At 36.0% G+C, this 24751-nt stretch overlaps 4 long non-coding RNA genes across 4 annotated transcripts in view; 3 read left to right on the forward strand and 1 right to left on the reverse strand.

Moving 5' to 3' along the window:
* LOC110262529 overlaps nucleotides 1-19267 on the forward strand; it is a 28824-nt gene extending 9557 nt beyond the window's left edge. The window contains exons 2-4 of the long non-coding RNA XR_002347174.1: nucleotides 2622-2630; nucleotides 3812-3814; nucleotides 19257-19267. This is a non-coding gene — a long non-coding RNA (uncharacterized LOC110262529). The remainder of the gene's footprint in view (nucleotides 1-2621; nucleotides 2631-3811; nucleotides 3815-19256) is intronic.
* LOC110262530 lies at nucleotides 9127-10520 on the reverse strand. Its single transcript, XR_002347183.1, has 2 exons — nucleotides 9468-10520; nucleotides 9127-9331 (listed from the first exon to the last, which is right to left on the reverse strand). It is a non-coding gene; the product is annotated as an uncharacterized LOC110262530 (long non-coding RNA).
* LOC110262527 lies at nucleotides 12822-13104 on the forward strand. Its single transcript, XR_002347171.1, has 2 exons — nucleotides 12822-12955; nucleotides 13028-13104. It is a non-coding gene; the product is annotated as an uncharacterized LOC110262527 (long non-coding RNA).
* On the forward strand, nucleotides 13643-13968 carry LOC110262528. Its single transcript, XR_002347173.1, has 3 exons — nucleotides 13643-13688; nucleotides 13771-13854; nucleotides 13928-13968. It is a non-coding gene; the product is annotated as an uncharacterized LOC110262528 (long non-coding RNA).

Genomic DNA, 24751 nt, shown 5'->3' on the forward strand with positions numbered 1-24751 from the left:
AATAGATATGCTAAGATTTGTTTATTAATAAATGAATATTTATAACTAGTATAACAAATATATTTTTGTTGATGCAGCCTAAGAGAAATTTGTTGGTGCGTAAACTGGATCCGCCACAGAGTTGGAACCCGAGGGTCAAAAACTACTTACGCGCCACGTGATTCTACCACGTATCTAGGATTGGGATGATAAGAGGATTTCACCCATTGTTAGTTGCTCTGGTTGAAAGGTGGAGGCCGGAGACTCACACTTTTGTGTTGCCGGTGGGTGAGGTTACAGTGACATTGGAAGATGTTGCACATATATTTGGCTTACCCATTGATGAAGAGCCTGTGAGTGGATGGACTGACAGTAGTAGTGATTTCGTTCAGAGTCAGAGCATGGCAATATTCGGACATGAACCAGTACTCAGTCGTAATTCGAAATCCTATATAAAGCTTGGTTGGGTTCGACGTATCAGAGATGCGGAGCCGTTGGACACTGAAGAGTCCATAAGGAGATACGTGAGATGTCAGATTTTGTGTATGTTAGGGTTGACCCTATTCACAGATAAGTCGACCGCATACGCCCATGCGAAGTATCTACCGTTGCTTCGCGATTTCGAGCGGATCCATACTTATAGTTGGGGTTCAGCATGTCTCGCACATCTTTACAGAGCGCTATGCCGTGCATCATGATATGATACGAAGGAGATGGATGGCCCTCTCAATCTGTTGTTTGTTTGGGCATGGGAGCGAATGCCGTGTATTGCGCCCGTATAGAGACATATCCTTCCACCTGCTGAGATACCAGTTGCCATGAGGTAAATATTTATGGTTCTTGTCGGAGATTATATTCACTATGCATGTTTCAATTACGGTTACTTATGTAAATTTTTTCACTGTATCATGTTTCAAGTGGAGTCATTCGGAATGGAGCACAGCGTGGTTAGAGAAGACCGTTGTGACATTTAGGCATGATATAGACTACATGTAGGAGGTAAATATTTATGGTTATAATGAAACCTAGTTCCAGACACTAATGTTAGGGTTATAACATACGAATTATATGTGGCAGTTTGAGTGGTAGCCGTACGAAGGAATTATCATACCCGCCGAGTTACATGGACATCTTGATGTGTGTGATATCGTTGCTCCGTTGTTGTCGTTTGAGTGTATCGAATGGCACCCTGCGGACCGAGTGATGCGTCAGTTTGGGTTCGCACAGCCTCCCCCGCGAATACCAAGGGACATTCCACTGGACCAACATTGCATGGCTCTTCGTGGAGTGCAGCTTTATGACTGGACAGTTTTGCATGGAGAATGGATAGCGGAGTGGGGCAACAGGCGAAACACTCGACTGCGGGATCTGCACCCCCTTCCGACCTGGGACTTCATACCGACCTCGGAGTATTGGGATTGGTACGTGCGCTCATTCGGACATATGCTGGGATTGTTGGCGTATGTTCCTCAGGGCCCAGCAGCACCTCAACCCCCTGCACCTCAGCCACCTGCACCTCAGGTCCCACCTCAACATGCAGTGTTTGAGCCGGTTCCTTATTATGTACCACAGCCACAAGACCAGAGCCATGGTAGCCCATCACAGTCATCACAGTGCGTCCAACCACCATTCTCAGCCGCTCAGCATAGTGACCACTCTCAGCACAGCCACCATTCCCAGCACTCTCAGCACAGCCACCATTCCCAGCACTCTCAGCATAGGCACCCGGGCCAGTCCAGCTAGTTGCGTCAGTCGATACTGACGATTCCAGCCGGTCATGATTGGTTTGACTTCTCCGTCGGTGGTCATGATTGGGCCAACGCTAGTTTGGGTGGTTGGTCAGATTTTAGTGCTATGCATTCACCGTTAGTCTCAGCTGATCCACATGTGGCATCAGTCGGTATGAGCCATGGTTCGCGCACCTCAAATACTTCATTCTGTCTGTCAAAACGGTGCACAACTGTATTCCCAGCCTGTTGCATACTTGCTTCTATCCACTGTTATGCGAATACGGAATAAGTAAATCCAGCACATTTGCGTTCGTGAGTCTCAGCACTCTTTCGCGTAAAAAGTTCATTTAACCGATAATATGTTGCTCGGACTAGTGCCAACACAGGTAGATTACGGGCACCCTTCAACAGTGAGTTAATGCACTCGACAAGGTTCATCGTCATATGGCCCCATCGATGTCCCTCGTCGAATGCCAATACCCAATGTCTAAGTCCAATGGCATCGCACCACCTGGCATATGCCTCACCTCGCTCTTCCAACCTCTTATAGTTGATGTTATACTCCTCCACCGTTCTTGAATACCCAATGTTGACCACAAGCTTTTGCAAGTGAGGGACTTTGAATGCTCGTAGGAAGTTGCTGCCGATGTGCCTTATACAAAACATCCACCATGCTCTTGGAGGTTGCCAGTTACCTCCGGAACGATTTACTGCTGCCCGAATTGACTCATGCCGGTATGAGATCATACCCACACCATCTTTTCTGACAACATGCATTCACAGATTCCTGAGAAAGAAGTGCCACGTATCAACTGTCTCCCCTTCCACCAAGGCAAAAGCGATAGGCACAATGTTCTGGTTCCCATCCTGTGCAACAGCGACCAGAAGTATACATTTGTACTTTCCATATAGATGTGTTCCGTCAACCTGAACTAGGGGCTTGCAATGCCTAAATTCCCTAATGCATGGATTGAAACTCCAAAATACGCGATGAAGTATTTTTACCCCTTGCGCCTCTTCATTCCCATTGTATAGTGGGTGTGTTTCTATCTGGACAACTGACCCAAGCATCTTCTGAACCATAACCGAGAGCCACTACGGCAAGGCTTGGAAACTCTCCTCCCAATCACCGAAAACTTTCACTATGGACTTCTGCTTTGCCAACCAAGCCTTTCGGTAACTGATGGTATAGTTGAACCTTGACTGGACTTCGGCTATTATAGATTTCACCTTGATGGACGGGTCAGTCTCGACCAATGGCCTTATAGCCTCAGCAACTGTATCCGAGTCCAACTTAGAATGATCCTGTGAAATCACTCCCATTGTGCACGTGTGCCTACCGTTGTATCTGCGTATCTCCCAACAACCTTTTTTCCGTATCAAGCTGGCTCGGATAAGCCAGTCGCACCCACGCCCATATATCTTGCATTTTGCATAGAACATCTGTGGCTCAGACTCATACACGTCGTAGTCAACTCCTCTAGCGATAGTGTAACTTCTAATTGCTGCCACGACCGACTTTTTAGAACTGTATTCCATTCCAATCCGGAACTCTCCGTCCTCGGGATCAGCAACACCTACAGAAAGTGCTCATCATCGTTTATTAATCAATCCAAAGTATAGATTAAAGAAAACATGTTATTCGGTCATCACGTACCTATGTTTGAATATTCCGGAAACTCCAGTGCATGCATGGCATCGAGATCCAACTCACGCATAAAAGGTGGCACGTTCATCGGTTGACTGATCGAGGGGTGAACCACTACATTATCCGCTGCTGTCTCAACTCTCACATCACCATCCTCGTCTTCGTCACCGGCTTCATAAGTGGCTTCGAAGTCCTCTTCGCTGTCACTATTCATTCCCTCGTACATTGCAGCTCTATCATCCTCCACCTCTACGATTTCAAACTCAACATACAGCTCAATCTGTGGCTGTCGCATCTGAGTCTGCCGGTGAATTTGAAACATATTATGCATAGTCACTTCGTCAGTGATTGGCATGGTATCAAACTGTATTAGACCACCAAAAACTACAACTGGATTCCGGTACAGAATTCTGCTCACTCTCATTAACGTACCATTCTCCATGCTTTGACAGAGACCGTTCTGAAGTTCCATAAACGTCATGGTGCATGGAACCACAAAGGAAAATGGATTCTGGCACACAAACCTCACTCCCTCATGAGTATTACGTATTATCTCACCGTTGCGATACACTACCAAGTTTGCGGTACCCTCCATTACACCAGAAACACACTCAAAGAACACTCACACACTTTCTCAGAATGAAAATAGACTCAAACACTGCCTTATATAGTGAGTAGCATTCACCACGCCCCCCATGTTTTGATTGCCTTAGGCCAATCACGTATTGCCACGTGTCAGGACGCCCCTGCGTGCTAACTCATCACGCCCCCACGTGCTGCTGCCATGTCATCACGACCCCACGTGCTACGTCAGCACGCCCCCACGTGATGCCCCATGTTCCACTCAAGCTCCGTCACGTCATCATCACGCCCCCACATGCTACGTCAGTACGCCCCCACGTGATGGCCTCGTGTACCACTCAAGCTATGCAACATCATCATCACGCCCCCACGTGTAGTAGTCAACACGCCCCCTGCGTGTTGACCATGCACCCGAGACGTCCACCATTGGGTAAAACATAATGTTCCCCCATTTCTGGCCAAATCACCACTTTCCTTCCCATATTGAAATTCTTGAGCCTTTAAATTCTATCTCACTAAACAGAATTAATTTTAAGATAAGAAATTATTTTGTACATCATATATATTGTAAAATAGTATGGTCATTTGCTATTTTTTAATGGTAAATATTATCAAATAAAATATTAAAATAATGTAAGAAATTAGAAGAAAATATATTTACAAGTTTAGAAAATATTAATTTATTTTTTAATAGAATAAATTATATATTGAATAACAAAAGTTGTTATTGGTTTCTCTTCACACTAACTAATACTCAACGATGGTGTTTCGGTACACTATGTTACCAAGAAATATTAATCGATCTAATAACTTTTGTAATGACATAAGTTTATGAATTTGAAAATTTAGAAATCATTTTATAAAATGTGAAGTTTTAACAAGTAACAAGGTTGATCATATTGTTTTGACTTCAAGAATGAATATGATACCAGCAAATAAAATTGTCCCAAGTAAATTTCAACAAAGACAAAAGTCCATGAGTATTGGTATTAATGAAAAATTAATCTATTTTAAAGACAAATACAATTTTTTTCTACGGATTTCCTAACTCGACAAGTCGATGACTAATCCACCACATATTGATACTCTATTTATTAAGGGTCTGTCGCTAACTAATGGATTGTTATACACACAAGACGAGATTCAAACTCCAAATACTTGCTTAAACGAACAACTGAGATGACCATTCAACCAATTCAAATTGATTAAAATAAATATTAATATTTTTAATATTTTTAAGTTGTAAAATATTTATAATAATAATTACTATAGATATTTTTCATTTAAATTTTAATAAAAAAATTATATAATTTTATGTATTATCCCGTGCAGGACACGGGAACATATACTAGTTATTTATAAAAATAAAATTCAAAAAATGGAAACTCAATTAAAAATAGTAATTGAAATATAAATACCTGGCAGTGAGGGATTAGTGGTCAGTCGTTTTTCTCTCATTAATCAATATATTCTATCATTAACTTTTTCTTTGGTTTTAGCGGTATCCTTCAACCTAACAATTCAAAGATTAATCCATTGCGGATCAGAATTTTATTTAAGGATTTGTTGTTGGCCAATGAATTGCTATATGTACAAAACAAGTTTTGAATCCGTTGACACTTACTTAAGCGGACTAATAAACCTACCACTAGATCAACCCAATTTAATTATATTCTATCACTAACTATTATTAAAAAAAATTAAATATACCAAAATTTCAATGTGACACTACAAGAGGAGATAACTGGCCACATAATTATTTTCTTTAATTTTTTACTTTAGAATTTTAGTATATCTTTAACTTAAATATGATTTTTTTTAATTTATTACTTTAGAATTTAAGTATATCTGCAACTAAATATATTTTAACATAAATTGCAATTAGATCATTAATGATCCATGAGAAATTAATTATTACATGTAATATTAAATATTCTTAAATATTTACAAAATACACCAAAATTTTAAAGTAATAAATAAATTTTCAACAAATATATATACCAATTTGGATATGTTCATAAGTGACTTTTCTTAATTTTTAACTAATAAAATGTTACAATTGATAACAATGGAACATGAATTGAAAATTGAATGCATAAAGGTAAGTTTAGACTATGAGAATAGAAACTGAAATACAATAGAATTGAACTGAAGTTTATTCATTGAGATAGAAGAATATTGTGTACATTGAAGCAAGGATATTACTCTATATATAGAGTTCACAAGAGCTGGACATAGCAATAGAAAAACAGAAAATGCCAGAACACCAAAACAAATTAACAGAATCAAAAAGTTAATTTAGGTTTATAACTACCATTTTGTACTTACTCACTCATAGCTCTCTCAAACTTAGCAGTGGGTTGAAAAACTACTCGATGTTTGTCTCTAAACTTGTGAAACATAGGAGCTGAAAGTGGTTAGTGAAGATATCTCCAATCTGAGCTATGGAGAGTATATGAAGAATATAAAGCTCTTTTTGATTCACCATTTTTCTAAGGCAATGAAGGTCAATTTTCATATGTTTGTACCTTGTATGAAACACTGGATTGGACTTTAAGTTCTTTTAGAAGTTGTTGAATGGACACTAATTCTGACTGAGTTGCTGCCATGCTCATGTATTCTGCCTCAGTGCTGCTGTGGCTAATCTTGGCTTGTTTATTACTTTTCCATGATACAAAATTGCTTCCTAAGTATACATAGTAACCAGTGACCGGTTTTCTGTCTTCCAAGTCCCCTGCCCAATCCGAATCTGTAAAGGCAAGCAATCTCAAGTTAGTACATTTTTGAAATCTAATACCTGCTGACACTATACCTGCCACGTATCGTAGTATCCTTTTCACCGCTTTTCAATGTTCAATTGTTGGTGAATGCATAAACTGAAAAACCTTGTTAACAAAAAAGGCAAAGTCAGGTCTAGAGATAGTCAAGTACTGAAGGGATCCCACAACTTCCTTTGGGACAAAAGTGAGACCAAAAGAGATAATAATTTTCGACTAAAAAGTTTCTGCTCGGTGACCAAGAATCATTCTAAAGGAAGAGATTTTAGAGATATAATCATTCATGTGCTTTCTTATGTCAGCTTAAATTTTGAGAGAAGTAGTTTCATGACATGATATCAGAGCTCGTCCAATCCAGTGCTGTTGGGACAAGTGTTCACGTTCTAAATGATCATTTATGAGCATAAATGATGTGTACTACAAGTCTCAAATCTCTCAAGGATAAGATCTCTGAAAAATTTTTAAGTGTAAGGCGTTTCTTATCCTATGAACAAGTTTTTAGGATTGAATTAGGCATACCCAATTTAAATTCTAATATCATACCACAACTTCTATGAGTTTAAAGTTCGATTATTGTTGACTAAAAAAATTTAACATAAGACAAATAAAAAGAAAAATTATAGGCCTATGCAAAAATTTATACAAACTTAAAAAAAAAATTTAAATGAGAAAATATATTAGAGATATAACAATTCACATATCTCTTTCTATCAACTTAAGTTTTATAGAGAGGTGATTTCACGACAAAAATCAACCACTAATCCTCTGTTTTCTATCTTGATATAGAGTGGAGATTGATGATCAACGCATAAGCATAGAATTCAGCTTGGGTCATAGACATTATATTAGTAGTGCTGTGTACGGTAGTCCCAACCTAGTTATCAATGAAATTTTTGCACCTGCTGCAAGTCTGCAAGAGAGTTTTATGCTAGGCATACATAAACTTTTGCTAATTAATTTTTTTTAAATTGTTTCTTTTCGTGACTGCACACATTATATTACTTTTTGTTAATTTGACGTATCAATTTTTATCATAATAAATAAACATAGAAAAAAATTATTGAAGTAAATTGCATAATATTTTTAGTTGATATAGTACGAAAGTTGCACTTGCTCAAAATTAAGTTCAGTAAAATTAGCAGAAGAATTAGGATAACTTGTTTATTTATCAACCCAACTACACAAGTATATATATTTAGATGCGGGACCTGCTACACATACAAACCTTTTTGGCTTACAAGCTATACAAGTTGGCCCAACCGAAAACAAAAACACGCGCACACAATCCTTAGAATAGAGCGTCAAACACACGCGCCACACACAAACACTTGCACTTTTCAAAACACGCAATAATGGCACACTCTTCCTCTTCTTCCTCAAACAAAACGCAAACCGTCTTTCAAACCACATTCGAAGAAACGTTCCAATTCCTTGCGAAGAGTAGAAGAAATCAAGAACAAAAGATACAAATCTCCAAAATAAAATCAGCAGAAAAAAGGAAGAAACATTATTCAAGGTAACGTACTGTTTTACATGTAATATTAAATATTCTTAAATATTTACAAAATACACCAAAATTTTAAAGTAATAAATAAATTTTCAACAAATATATATACCAATTTGGATATGTTCATAAGTGACTTTTCTTAATTTTTAACTAATAAAATGTTACAATTGATAACAATGGAACATGAATTGAAAATTGAATGCATAAAGGTAAGTTTAGACTATGAGAATAGAAACTGAAATACAATAGAATTGAACTGAAGTTTATTCATTGAAACATGTAATATTAAATATTCTTAAATATTTACAAAATACACCAAAATTTTAAAGTAATAAATAAATTTTCAACAAATATATATACCAATTTGGATATGTTCATAAGTGACTTTTCTTAATTTTTAACTAATAAAATGTTACAATTGATAACAATGGAACATGAATTGAAAATTGAATGCATAAAGGTAAGTTTAGACTATGAGAATAGAAACTGAAATACAATAGAATTGAACTGAAGTTTATTCATTGAGATAGAAGAATATTGTGTACATTGAAGCAAGGATATTACTCTATATATAGAGTTCACAAGAGCTGGACATAGCAATAGAAAAACAGAAAATGCCAGAACACCAAAACAAATTAACAGAATCAAAAAGTTAATTTAGGTTTATAACTACCATTTTGTACTTACTCACTCATAGCTCTCTCAAACTTAGCAGTGGGTTGAAAAACTACTCGATGTTTGTCTCTAAACTTGTGAAACATAGGAGCTGAAAGTGGTTAGTGAAGATATCTCCAATCTGAGCTATGGAGAGTATATGAAGAATATAAAGCTCTTTTTGATTCACCATTTTTCTAAGGCAATGAAGGTCAATTTTCATATGTTTGTACCTTGTATGAAACACTGGATTGGACTTTAAGTTCTTTTAGAAGTTGTTGAATGGACACTAATTCTGACTGAGTTGCTGCCATGCTCATGTATTCTGCCTCAGTGCTGCTGTGGCTAATCTTGGCTTGTTTATTACTTTTCCATGATACAAAATTGCTTCCTAAGTATACATAGTAACCAGTGACCGGTTTTCTGTCTTCCAAGTCCCCTGCCCAATCCGAATCTGTAAAGGCAAGCAATCTCAAGTTAGTACATTTTTGAAATCTAATACCTGCTGACACTATACCTGCCACGTATCGTAGTATCCTTTTCACCGCTTTTCAATGTTCAATTGTTGGTGAATGCATAAACTGAAAAACCTTGTTAACAAAAAAGGCAAAGTCAGGTCTAGAGATAGTCAAGTACTGAAGGGATCCCACAACTTCCTTTGGGACAAAAGTGAGACCAAAAGAGATAATAATTTTCGACTAAAAAGTTTCTGCTCGGTGACCAAGAATCATTCTAAAGGAAGAGATTTTAGAGATATAATCATTCATGTGCTTTCTTATGTCAGCTTAAATTTTGAGAGAAGTAGTTTCATGACATGATATCAGAGCTCGTCCAATCCAGTGCTGTTGGGACAAGTGTTCACGTTCTAAATGATCATTTATGAGCATAAATGATGTGTACTACAAGTCTCAAATCTCTCAAGGATAAGATCTCTGAAAAATTTTTAAGTGTAAGGCGTTTCTTATCCTATGAACAAGTTTTTAGGATTGAATTAGGCATACCCAATTTAAATTCTAATATCATACCACAACTTCTATGAGTTTAAAGTTCGATTATTGTTGACTAAAAAAATTTAACATAAGACAAATAAAAAGAAAAATTATAGGCCTATGCAAAAATTTATACAAACTTAAAAAAAAAATTTAAATGAGAAAATATATTAGAGATATAACAATTCACATATCTCTTTCTATCAACTTAAGTTTTATAGAGAGGTGATTTCACGACAAAAATCAACCACTAATCCTCTGTTTTCTATCTTGATATAGAGTGGAGATTGATGATCAACGCATAAGCATAGAATTCAGCTTGGGTCATAGACATTATATTAGTAGTGCTGTGTACGGTAGTCCCAACCTAGTTATCAATGAAATTTTTGCACCTGCTGCAAGTCTGCAAGAGAGTTTTATGCTAGGCATACATAAACTTTTGCTAATTAATTTTTTTTAAATTGTTTCTTTTCGTGACTGCACACATTATATTACTTTTTGTTAATTTGACGTATCAATTTTTATCATAATAAATAAACATAGAAAAAAATTATTGAAGTAAATTGCATAATATTTTTAGTTGATATAGTACGAAAGTTGCACTTGCTCAAAATTAAGTTCAGTAAAATTAGCAGAAGAATTAGGATAACTTGTTTATTTATCAACCCAACTACACAAGTATATATATTTAGATGCGGGACCTGCTACACATACAAACCTTTTTGGCTTACAAGCTATACAAGTTGGCCCAACCGAAAACAAAAACACGCGCACACAATCCTTAGAATAGAGCGTCAAACACACGCGCCACACACAAACACTTGCACTTTTCAAAACACGCAATAATGGCACACTCTTCCTCTTCTTCCTCAAACAAAACGCAAACCGTCTTTCAAACCACATTCGAAGAAACGTTCCAATTCCTTGCGAAGAGTAGAAGAAATCAAGAACAAAAGATACAAATCTCCAAAATAAAATCAGCAGAAAAAAGGAAGAAACATTATTCAAGGTAACGTACTGTTTTACTGTTCTTCAAGTTTTTTCACATTTCTGTTTCTGATTTCGAATTTGAAGCACTATATCGTCAGTATTTCTCGCTCGGTTTCTTCTACATTCTTCTAGGTTTTACTGTTCTTCTTGTTTTAGATCTCATATTCCAGTTCTGATGAAACTGTTCTTCGTTTATGCTATCTTAGATACTTCTAGTGAATGATTTAACGTGTGTTTTGGTACATATTTTGTACATGTTTACATGTTTTTTAAGTAGGTTTATGCATGTTTCATTTACATGAAAGACTCTTCCTCTTCTAACTGATTTTTGGGTGTATATGGCGTAATTTGTTGGGTGTATATGGCCGATTGTTGGGTGTATATCTTGGACTTGGCATGCAACTGTTGCTTCTAGTGGTATTTTGAACTTAAATATATTTCTGAACTCATATAATGTCATATAATCAAAAAAATGTAGAGGTGTATGGGTCTCATATATATATATNGTTCTAATTGTGCTAGACCTTGTAGTGTCATTTTATGCATGTTTGAGTGAATTGAACATGATTTTGAACTGATTTAATTAAATGCTTATGGGACTGGGTTTGGGTGTATGTGGATGATCTATGGGTGTATCTGACTGATATATGGGTGTATTTTTTATATATTTGTTGGGTTTATATGGCGTAATTTGTTGAGTGTATATGGCCGATCGTTGGGTGTATATCTTGGACTTGGCATGCAACTGTTGCTTCTAGTGGCATTTTGAACTTAAATATATTTCTGAACTCATATAATGTCATAATAAAAAAAAATGTAGAGGTGTATGGGTCTCATATATATATTAGGAGTTTTGAAGTCTAACTGGTACTGTTCTAATTGTGCTTGACCTTGTAGTGTCATTTTATGCACGTTTGAGTGAATTGAACATGATTTTGAACTGATTTAATTAAATGCTTATGGGACTGGGTTTGGGTGTATGTGGCTGATCTATGGGTGTATCTGACTGATATATGGGTATATTTTTTATATATTGACAGCATCTCTTTTTCATTGCAGTAAAAATGGCAAGCAAAAATCAAGGTGGAAAAAATGTAAGCACAAATATATGCCTTAGATCAAATCAATTTTTCATAATACAAATATATCTTATTCTAACGACTCTAATTTTGCTTTGTTTACAGCAAACCAAAGACTTGAAGTGTTCAACCCATTTGTTGAGTGAAAAATTTGGAAATATGAGCGAGGAAAAGAAAGCAATTGTTTGGGATTTGAGTTTTGGTGGACTGATGCACATCCCGCCGCTAAGGGTGCATCACAAATTATTAAAGGAGTTGGCTAACTCCTTTAAATTAGGAAAAAACACACTCGAAACTGGCTATGGTTCGTTTCGAGTTAAACCCAGTACAATAGGGGTTGCGCTTGGCCTCAATGCATCAGGTAACTCATTACAGAAAACCTCTATACTTCCATTCTTCGTAATATCTTATTTTGCTATCTTATAATCAAGAAACACACATAGGTGTATATGAGTCATATTCGGGTGTATATGAGTAATGTTTGGGTGTATTTCAAGTGATTTTTATAGTATGTTATTTTCCTTTTTGTAGGAGATCTATTTCCTCAGAAAGTCAGTTATAAGGAGCTTTCTGAAGAAAACAAATAGATTTTTAGAAGATTCCAGGGGGAGACTCTAAAAAATATGACGGATGAGATGATGGCTATTGATGTTGGAAATGAACAGGATCGCCTCATGTTCAAGAGGATTTTCATCCTCTATATACAGATGGCGTTCCTGTTACCAACCACAATAACAAAATCTCCACTGTGCACCTAGCACCAATTTTAAGATGAACATAATAAAGGAGGGCAACTGGGGAGCCTATGTTCTGAATTTCATCATCAAGGGCATAACAAATTACAATCTGAAAAAGAAAAAGTCAATTGACGGCTACCTGTTTGCCTTGATGATAGTCTACTTCCATCTATCAAAAAACAAAGACAAGAAAGGAGAGGAAAGACCTCCACAACCCTGGATTGCCAACTCGAATAGAGAGCAGTTGGTTGAAAGAATGAGAGCAGAAATGGATGAACATATGGTAAGTGAAAAGAAAACCTTGGGTGTATTTTATTTACTTGCATGCTGTTAACTAACATTTCTACTGTTTCAGGGAATTGTAAAGATGGCCGAAACAAAAGAGAAATTGAAACAAATGAAGAAAAAAGAAAAGAAAGAAAAAAACAAAAAGAAAGTAAGGCAAGTTCATCATCATTTGAGAGTGAAACATCTGAAGCTAAAGTCTATTCTTCCTCTAAGTCTGAGACTGAAGAAGACTCAGAGGAACCAAAAAGGAAACAACCCACCCAAATAGCCAAAAAGTAAGTAACATATTTGGGTATATTTTGTCATTTTTAGGGTGTATTTTGTCACTTTTAGGGTGTTTTTTAATAATGATTGTTTGCCTTCCAGAATGGAATCCAAAAAAAGGAAGAAGAATCAGGAGGATTCCGATTCAGAAACTGAATCGAGTGATGAGTAATGTTTTGAAATTATCATTGTTTTCTTTTGTATTTATTCTCAAAATTTCATGTATTAACGAAGCGTTTGTTATTAACTTTCAGAAGCGAATAATCATCACCAGTAGAAAAACAAAAAACAAAGAAAAACATTCAGACTAGAGTCAAAAAGTAAGCACTGCTTTTGGATAGTGTTTTCTGATCAATTTTATTTTGTCTTTCTGATTCATACTTTATTTTCCCCAGGACACAATCCAAAAAGAGCAAGCTCATTGTTGAGGATTCATCTCCTGAACAAACTCAATCCTATCATGAGTAGGATACTTTGTAAAGCTATATTAACATTTATCATCCAAATTATATTTGTTAACATGTTGTTTTATGCATGTACTGTCAGATCTGAAATTGGAACTGAAGAATTAGAAGAATTCTTGAGGGAATCTAAAAAGAAGAAAAACAATGAAAAATCTACTACACAGGGGTTTGTTATGTTTGGGGTGTATATTACCAATTTTAACGTGTTTCCGTTGCTAATAATTGTTTCTGGTTTCCAGAGAGAAGGGAGCTGACCTGCGATCGACAGAAGGTCACTATGACTCATCCGAGACGTAAGAACCTTTATTTGATAAAATCTTGTTATCCTGATTTAACCGTATGGTATTTTTACTTAATGATATCTATTCTATGTTCAGAATATCGGACATAAGCTTAGGAAGTGATGATCATTTGTCTCAAGGACACACTGATCAAAGCAGCATAAACAAACTGGTAGAGAGCATGTAATTTTCCTTTCTGATACCGGTTGCTTTTATCTCTTATTACCTTCTGCTTCTAATTCTGTATATATTTTTTTTTAGAAAAAAAAGCCCTTTAATATTTTATTCAAGAAAAAAAAGGCAGGAAAAAAAAAGCAAAAACTACAACTACGTAAGCTCTCAAAAAACAAAGCCTGTGTTTCTTTTGAATGCTTCGGGTGTATTGATAAACCCCATTTTTAGGGTTTATCCTGTGCTTAATCTAGTGAATTTTATCCATTATTCTCACACTTATTCATACAATTCGCATGTTTTACGTTTTCCTTCCTGATTTTGTGCTATGATTGAAAACATACTTCTTTGGCCTTATATTTGCTAATATTAATCCTCTCTTATTACCATTCGATGCCGTGATATGTGCGTTAAGTGATTTCAGGGATTATAGGGCAGGAATGGCTTAGAGGATGGAAAGGAAGCATGCAAAAGTGGAAGGAATACAAGAAACTGAAGGAACTGCTAAAGCTGTCCAGCCTGACCTCTTGGTACTAAAACGGCCATAACTTGAGCTACAGAGATCCAAATGAGGCGGTTCCAGTTGTGTTGGAAAGCTAACATCCAGGGCTTCACAAAAATATATAATTTGCCATAGCTGCCGCGAAGCTAGGCGACGCGCACGCGTGACCTGGCAAAAATTTAATCCATGCTTGACGCTCACACGTGACTTTGCTGCGTGCTGAACGTATCAGAAATCGATGGGGCAATTTTTGGGCTGTTTCTAACCCAGTTTTGGCCCAGAAAATACAGATTAGAGGCTATAAAGTGAGAGAATCGATTCATTCATAGATACAACATTCTTATTCACAATTTTAGGTTTTAGATGTAGTTTCTAGAGAGAGAGGCTCTCTCCTCTCTCTTAGGATTTAGGATTTAGGATTTCTCTTAATTTTAGGATTACTTCTTCTCAATTCTAGGTTCAATGTTTCTTTAATTTGATTTCTCTTCTAATTTAATTTGTTTCTTCTCAATTTTATTATTTATTTAATTGCTTTCAATTTTATTTCTATTATCATGTCTCTTTTCTATTCCAAACTCCCAACAACGAAGATGGTATGCAAGATGGCAGAGTAGACTCCCAACTTGACAAGGGGGTTGATTAAGAGGAGACACTTGAGTTGGAATGCTCAAGTGATTAGTTAAATTAGAAATTGTTGGCTAACCCTCTATTTACTAATGCTAGACCTTCCCAAGGGAGAGGACTAGGATTTGCGAATAAGAGTTAGCTCAATCACTTGACTTTCCTTTATTTAGTAAGGGTTAACTAAGTGAAAACAACAACCTCTTTATACTACACTTGAGAGAATTCCAACAAAGATAGGACTTCCAATTAATCATTCTTCCAGTCAAGGCTTTTTATTTTAATTACATAAAACCTCTTGTTAATTTTCATTGCTTTAATTTACAATTATTTATTTTCCCATTCCTCATTCCAAAAATTCTCAGAAAATTCATAACCAATAATAAATCATACCTCCCTGCAATTCCTTGAGAGACGACCCGAGGTCTAAATACTTCGGTTATCAATTTTATTAGGGGTTTGTTACTTGTGACAACCAAATTTTTGTGTGAAAGGACTCTCTGTTGGTTTAGAAACTATACTTGCAACGAGGATTTATTTGTGAAATTCTTTACTAGCAGAAATTCGTTCGTCAAAATGGCACCGTTACCGGGGAATTACAAACGTGTGCCTTATTATTGGTTATTGTAAATAATTTTGCTTTTTTGTTTCTTTGTTAGTATTTTTAGTTTTAGGAGTTTATTTTCATTAATTTTTATTAGTTTTTGTTTTTAATTTTTATTAGCTACTATGAATTCTCACCCCTCTGGCTTTAAGTTTAGTTCCAATGTTGTTGTAAGGAATGGAAGCTATAACAGAAACATGCATCAAGGTCAAAACAATCAAAGATGGAAGGAGCCACGAGGATCTGATCAACCCTTTCGGCAACAACACCTTCCAAGGTACCATGGACAACGACCATCTTACAATGCATGCCAAGACAATAGTTATGGTGGACCTTTTCGTGACAACCAACCTCCACAAAATTACTATGGTCAAGAACCATTCCGAGGTGCGTACCAAGATGATAGATATGGTGGACCCCTTGTAGTTACCAGCAAGCTCCATCATATGCCAATGAACCACCTCCTCAACATAGCTTTGAACCACCATACCCACAAGCCACTTACAACCATTCACCTCCATATGACCATCACCTTTATCCATCCCAATTTCAATCCAATTACTCCCAAGAACCACCACTTCCATATGCACCATGTCCATATCCATCAACCCAAGAATCACAGGCTCACCTCAAGGAAACAGTAGATCAATTTCATGCAACCCTTCATCAACTGGAGCAAGCGATAAATCAATTAGCTTTCCGACAGTCGGACACTCAAGGAAATCCCATGGCTTCATGTGGAGAATCTAATGAAGAACGTAGCATGAAGGAGACACTAGAAGCTCAGGTGGACAGTAAGGAGCATGACTTTGTATTGGAACAAGTGGAGGAAGCCGTAATCGTTAAAGAGGAAGAAGTGGTCGAAGACTTAGGAGCTGCGGAACGTCCTTGGGAAAGCCCAGTCATAGAGCCTCCTTCTAAGGAGTTTGAATTTGATGTTGAGGAGGGTGTACAACCTCCAAGGCATATCATGGTTGAAGACTTTGAAGGGGATGATCAAGAGATGGATTCAATCATTGATGAATTCTTATCTACATTTGAATCCTCTCCCATTGGACTTGACATGGAGATTAAAGAAGAAGAAGCACAACCTCCCATGCCCTTGGTGAACAATGAAGAAGAAATCGAATTGGAAGAAAGCTACCGAGAGGAAGAGGTTGATATTGAAGAAGCTTGCAAAGAGGTGGAAGTTGTCAAAGAAGAGCCCAAGGGAATAGAGCTGGAGATCACCTTGCCAAAGTTGTTGGAGACCTCTTCCCCAAGGCCATCACCATCCATTCCTTCATTTAAGTGGGTAAATCTTTCATCTCTAAGCTTAATTAGCCCACTTGAATATGCTTTACTTGAGACGAATGGGCAACTTAGAGCTCTTTGTGGCTATAAGAGTAAGAGAGAGATGGTTAGTGGTAAGAGTTATCCTGCAAGGTTCAATATGGTTGCACGCTCCAAGTTGAAGTGCAAAGATTGGTGTGGAGCTCGATTGAATGGGTCTAGGAAGTCGTTTGGACACTCTAGTGAGAATTTGGATTGCTTACCACCCAGTTGGAACAAAGATGGTCAACAAGAAGACGGGTGCAAAAGCAAGGTTTGAGACCCCGGAATTCATTCCAACAACCAACACTCTTGGGGCCTTGTCACTTGCTTTAACTTGCTTGAAGGATTTATGCAACTAGTGTGGGATCCCGGAGGATATTGGAATTGCAAACATTGGTGGGGATTCCTAGATGAGTTCAAGCACAAGCCATCATAACAGGGAGCTAATCAAATGTCCAACTTAAGGACTTTAACTAAAAGTGCTAGGTGGGAGACAACCTACCATGGTATAATCGTTCCTTTTTTAGTATTCTTAATCTTATTTTATTTTATTTTTACTAGTGTTCATTCATAATTTCTGCATATTCACCTGCATTCTGCATTTGCATCTGCATACACATAAAAAAAAGTGGCGGAGAGTTGCGTGGGAGCAATGCAAAAAGTGTGCCAATCGCACAAGCATCACCATGCGCACGAGTCCCTCACGCGTGCGCGTCATTTTGAACATTTGGCACTTCACGCGTCCGCGTCAATGACGCGCACGCGTGACCTAGAAAAATCGGTGTAAAGAGGTGTCAGGCCGAAAGTTGTGCTGGCCTGGTGCGGGCACTGTGCCCAAGGCACAAATTCACCCACGCGTACGTGTCCCTGACGCGTGCACGCTATTTTCAAATTCTGACCACTCACGCGTGTGACGCGCACGCATCACATGTTATTTTGGCACACACCCCAAGACAAACAGAGAGTTGTGCGTGCGCAAGGATGCCTTCGCGCGAGTAGCACAAACACGGTCACGCGTATGCGTGACCGACGCCCATGCGTTACCTTCCAATTTTTGTGACCCAAGCGTACGCGTGGAGTACGCATGCGCGTCACTAGCGCAACACCACCATATCCCTACGCTGCCACTTTTCTTATCTTTTCTTTTCTAATCCTTATTTCTTTCTTCTTTCTTTCTCTTCTTTCTTCTTTATTATCCATTCTTTTCTCGTTCTCTCTCCCTCCTTTCTCCCTTCTTCCTTCATTCTTCTTTCAATTATTGCATTTAATTACTTTTCTTTCTTCTAAAGTTTTTCTCTTTCATGCTTAGTTACTTATGGTTTCTTTTTCATACTTTTCTTTTTTTCTTCATACATTTTTTTTTATGTTGGTGTTGGAGCCTTATTTGGGTAGTACCTTATTATACTTGAGCTTGTGGATATTATATGGAGTGATTTGACAATTGACATATTAATTTGGTTCTCATATACATTTGGATTACATTATTTTCATTCCTATTTTAACTTGCACACCCAGTGTTTGTGAAAAAGCTTTTATGGCATTTTGAATCCTATTTTATTTTCCTCTTTCGCTTGCATGCCTCTTTTTCACAACACTTGTGCTCCACATGTATTTAGGATTATCATTCACAATTGTCATCATTACACATGCTCTTTAATTTGGCACACTTATTACTTGATGCTTGAGTTCTGCTTCTCATGCCTAGTACTTGCATGCTTTTATCCTCTTGCATCTAGTTATTATAAATTGCCTTCTTGCTCTTAATTGATATCTTAATTACATGTTGTAGCTACCATGTATTTAAACCATTATCTTTTCTTTGGCATTCATTATCAATTAGAATTTTCTCCCTTCCAGTCTTAGTTATCTATATTTCACACTCTTCCTTTTTCTTCTTCCTTAGGCATGGGTACCAAGAAAGGAAAAGAGAAGGACACTGACAAGACACCAGCAAGGAGAGGAACCAAGAGACCTCCAACTAAGGCGCCTCCATCTACAAGCGTCAGTTGGAGCAACCCGTCCACTTGCACATCTTAGCATGCACCGAGGACGGTGCAATCTTTAAGTGTGGGGAGGTCGATACCGATCTTCATGGGTTAGTTATTTTCTTCTCAACACCAATATTTTATTTTCTTTGTTTGTTCATTATTGTATTTGCATGTTTGATTGCATATTTGTTTGATTTTGTGCATATCTTACCACCACTTGGTTAAAGTAATATTTTCTTTTTCAATAAACCTTTTATAACATTTCACTAATTTGATTTAAAATTTTTGATAAACTTGTTTGAAGGAATATTATACTGGAACATGGTTTAGAGCTCGAACACACAAAACCTGTGAGATTCTTGAGCTTATTTGAATTGGTTGCATTTTATCAACCAATATTTTATTTTTTGGTGTGTGTTTTTCTCTCTAAAATTGTGATCTTTATCTTGCTTAATTCTATATTTCCATTGTTTGATGTATGCATACACTTATATGATCGAGGCCTTTGTTTCACTGAGCTTACATATCCATATGGCCTTACCCTTTTATTATCCCTTGCAAACCAATTTGAGCCTATTTTACCCCTTTTATTCTTTACTTTAGTACATCATTAACTCTAAGCGAAAAATAATAATGTTTTTAATTTGAATCCTTGGTTAGCTTAGATTAGTGAGAGTGCTTATGATTTAAGTGTGGAAAAATTGGGTTTGGAAACATTTGGTTTGAGAATTGAGTATGTTAGAATTTTCTGAAAATGTGAAAGAATGTTGAGAATATGTTCATGCATTCAATACCTTAATCATATGCCTTGAGAAAACCAAAAGAAAGAAAAATCATGAAAAAAAATAATATTTAAATATATATATAAAATAAAGGAGAAAAAGAAAAGAAAAAGAGCAAATAATAAAAGGGGACAAAATGCCCCAAAGTAAATGGTGAAAGCAATGCATATGAGTTGTACTCAAATTCGGATGCATGAACATGTGGAAAACATGGTTAATGGATAGTTAGGTTTTGTATTATGATTACATGGATTGTCTAAGTTAGGTGGAAAGTTTAAGTTAATTAAGGATTCAGATTTAGTCCACTTGACCAAATACAATCCTACCTTGACCCTAACCCCATTACAACCCTTAAAAGACCTCTTGATTTGTGTATTTGTACATTAAGCTTTTGTTGATTGGTAGAAGAAGAGCAAACCTTAGAAAGCAAGATTAGTAGAGAATTGAGAGAGTCAAACCTTAAATACCTGAGCGATTAGAGTGTATACACTTCCAGTGAGGGTTCGATGCTCGATTCCTTGTTCCCGGCTTTCATGAGCTATCTTCTTCTTGCAAGTCTATTTGTACTTCATTTTTATGATTTGAATTAGTGAAATCTAGTTCATATTTGTTCTTGAAAGATTTATTTACTTTTCACCAAGTAGGTAAAAGCATTTTGCATTTAGCTGCATTCACACATAGATAGGTTGCATTTCATACATTCTACCATTCCTCTTCACTTTTATAGCTTCTCTTGAGCTTAGCATGAGGACATGCTAATGTTTAAGTGTGGGGAGGTTGATAAACCCCATTTTTAGGGTTTATCCTATGCTTAATCTAGTAGATTTTATCCATTATTCTCACACTTATTCATACAATTCTCATGTTTTACGTTTTTCTTCCTGATTTTGTGCTATGATTGAAAACATACTTCTTTGGCCTTATATTTGCTAATATTAATCCTCTCTTATTACCATTCGATGCCGTGATATGTGCGTTAAGTGATTTCAGGGATTATAGGGCAGGAATGGCTTAGAGGATGGAAAGGAAGCATACAAAAGTGGAAGGAATACAAGAAACTGAAGGAACTGCTAAAGATGTCCAGCCTGACCTCTTGGTACTAAAACGGCCATAACTTGAGCTACAGAGGTCCAAATGAGGCAATTCCAGTTGCGTTGGAAAGCTAACATCCGGGGCTTCACAAAAATATATAATTTGCCATAGCTGCCCCAAAGCTAGGCGACGCGCACGCGTGACCTGGCAAAAATCCAATCCACGCTTGACGCTCACGCGTGACTTTGCTGCGTGTTGAACGTATCAGAAATCGCTGGGGGCGATTTCTGGGCTGTTTCTGACCCAGTTTTCGGCCCAGAAAACACAGATTAGAGGTTATAAAGTGGAGGAATCGATTCATTCATAGATACAACATTCATATTCACAATTTTAGGTTTTAGATGTAGTTTCTAGAGAGAGAGGCTCTCTCCTCTCTCTTAGGATTTAGGATTTAGGATTTCTATTAATTTTATGATTGCTTCTTCTCAATTCCAGGTTCAATGTTCCTTTAATTTGATTTCTCTTCTAATTTAATTTGTTTCTTCTCAAATTTATTATTTATTTAATTGCTTTCAATTTTATTTCCATTATCATGTCTCTTTTCTATTCCAAACTCCCAACAACAATAACCCATTGTACACATTGTACAAATAGTCCATTGTCTCCCTAACGGGATCCTTTCTTAAAATATCAAAATCACACTCCCGTTAATTGACACATTTCCATTCCTCTATTCTTTCCTCATCACGTAGCTTCGGTCCTTCCAAACATCGCCGTCACTCCTTCCAAACATCGCCGTCACAGTGCAGTCATAATAAGAAGCACACCGACGTCGTTGCCATCTACTGCCCTCTCAGGCAATATCTCTTTCATCATCCCTTAATGGCGTCATTGAATTCCCGGCTAAAACTTCGCCGTCCTTTCCAATATAGCCCGCGCTGACGTCATTGTATCTCGTGTCCTCTCACTCATTCCATCTTTCTGCCATGGATCACTCCTTACTAATATAATGGTTAGTTTGATTATTAAATTTTTCATTAAAAAAATATATCTTTATTTAATTACATGATGGAACATATATTTATGAAAAAAAAAAAAAGACCTATCTACAAGGAATTAGTTACTGTATACATAGCTCACAATATAATAAAAAGAATTTGCCTGAAATTCTAAAATTGTACCCACAAATTTGTGAGTACAATTAGTGGAAAACATTGCTTATTGTATTGGTATAACAATCCTAGGCAACGTTGTACATTGTATTGAACTATAGCGTTACTTTAAAAGCATTGTCACTTCTTTTATTACCAAGGCATCTATTACTAAAGACATCAATTTAGAGGCATGAGCTCTTCTTTAAAACCGTTGTTTTTTCCTGTGATAGTATTAGGTACATTTTGCCACTATTTATTAGCTATCGATACAATAATTGAAGCATTTTACTAAAATTTGATACAATAAAATAAAAAATACGATAAAAGAAACAAAACTTCCAAGTTATTCTACTTGAATATATATTATCAAGTTAAATTATATTATTATATAACTCTTTAATTTACATAACAAAATATGACAAATTAATTAAATAAAAGACTCTTACCAAAATACATGTACTTAAAAGGATAAAAGCAGAAAACTTTTTTCTGTAATGCAGCACTCCACTACTTGCTGCTGTAAGATGCATGCTTCTTCCGTACAAAATGATTCAACCGTTGTTCATCACTTAAAGAAGAAGAAGACATTGTTCTATGATGTGCTGCATTAATGGATTCCACTAACTGCTTTAGCTCACTCTTCTTCACCACAAGCTTCATCCACAGAACTCCTTTATTATCTTCCTCTACATATGAAACAACAACTCCTCCATTGGATTCCAACACATGATTCTGCTACTGTTGGTTCCACTCTTCTTCTTTCTGTTAACACATTTGAAGCCTAAAGTACCCTTTGGTTCCAACTCTCCAAGTGCAGTACCCCTTAACACATTTCCTATTAATGTTGCAAAAGAACAACCATAAGCAATAATGTAGAAGAGAGTAACATTGAACTAATTACCCAATTATGCAAGCTTTGGTGAGAGCCATCCATCAACCAATTTTCTTGCAGAAATGAGTTCAAGCAAGAACACACCAAAAGCAAATACATCTGCCTTCTCATCCACAACTTCATGTAGATAATATTCTGGTGCCAAATGACTGCAAAACAATCTCATTCATCGTCATGCTCTTAAAAGACTAAAATAAAAGAGCAGTAACTCTAACTTACCCAAATGTCCCTTCTATTGGGCCAATTGAATGATGACTCCATTGAGATGGAAGCCATTTTACTAATCCAAAATCAGATATCTGTCACAATCAAATTCAAAATCACTTAAACAGTTAAACTCTCTCTTTTCTCATAAGAATAAATTAACCCATCAAAATTCAAAACCATTGCAACAGAAAACAAAACCTGAGGTTCAAAACCTTCTATCAAAAGAATATTTGATGCTTTAATGTCTAGGTGGATTATCCTTCTCTTGCAACTTTTGATGCTTTAATGTTTAGGGTTTAGGGTTTATGCCTTGTTTTCCAATCCAAAGTATCCAACTTTTCATCTACCCAAAAAGTAATAATAATATCATTATACAAGAAAATCAGGTGGAGAACTGTCTTTAGAGCCTATCTAAAAAAAATTAGAAAAACAGAATAACCAAATATTTCAGCTTCACATGACTAATGCACATGCTGTCCTATAAGAAAAGTTCTTAGGAAGCTTAATATTCAAAATCAGTACTACACATACTTTATATATTTATTTCTACAGAGTACATAGAATGAAAATAAACTAATACTCAAAATCAGCACTGCACACACTAAAACCATAAATTTATACAATAATGTTCAATTTTAAATTCTACAGAGAGATTTCAGTCCAAATACAGAGTCTACTCAATCTGAAAATGTTGCCTCAGTCTTTTGGAACAGTTTTATTTTTCAACCAAACGACAAGAAAGAATAATCAACATAAATTTTTAGGAAGCTTAATATTTAAAATAAAATAAAAAAATAGTTTCCTTTACTCTGCCTAAAATTCTCCTGCTTCGAAATCTCAACATGCACTAGAGCTGAAATTCTGAATTAGCAAAATCAATAGGTCTATTATTATTTGACACACTAAAATGAGAACACACTAGAGCTAGAGCGTTGGAGTCTCCTATTTCTTTTATTTGTCCTATATATGGATACCTATATGTTTCTTTCATCTCATAAATGGAATTATCTGACTTTAAAAAAAAAATAGATTTTATCATTTTAAACTTGTATTATTAATTTTAACAATTTATTCATTTTTTAAAAAAATTTATGTATTATAAAAAATATATTTACTTGTTTAGAGTACAAATTTTACTATTATATTTGTTTGTTTTTTATTTTAATTATACTTTTAAATACTCTGAATAGATTTATTTTATTATATTAGATTTTATATATGAATATATGTTCCATCATGTAATTAAATAAACATATATTTTCTAATAAAAAAAATTTAATAACCAAGCTAACCATTAATTATGGCGCTGACTATACTGGGAAAAGGATGGCGAAGGATCGAAACTACGTGATGAAAAAAAATGGAGAAGTGGAAATGTGGCTCAATTAATGGGAGTGGGATTTTAATATTTTAAGAAATTATACCATTACCCATTTTAAATAATAAATTACAAAATAACCTAACTGTGGTTAAGATAATGACCAATTAAAATGTGACACATCATCAAGAGTAACT

Source organism: Arachis ipaensis, chromosome B01, assembly GCF_000816755.2.
Source record: "Arachis ipaensis cultivar K30076 chromosome B01, Araip1.1, whole genome shotgun sequence".
NCBI lineage: Eukaryota > Viridiplantae > Streptophyta > Magnoliopsida > Fabales > Fabaceae > Arachis > Arachis ipaensis.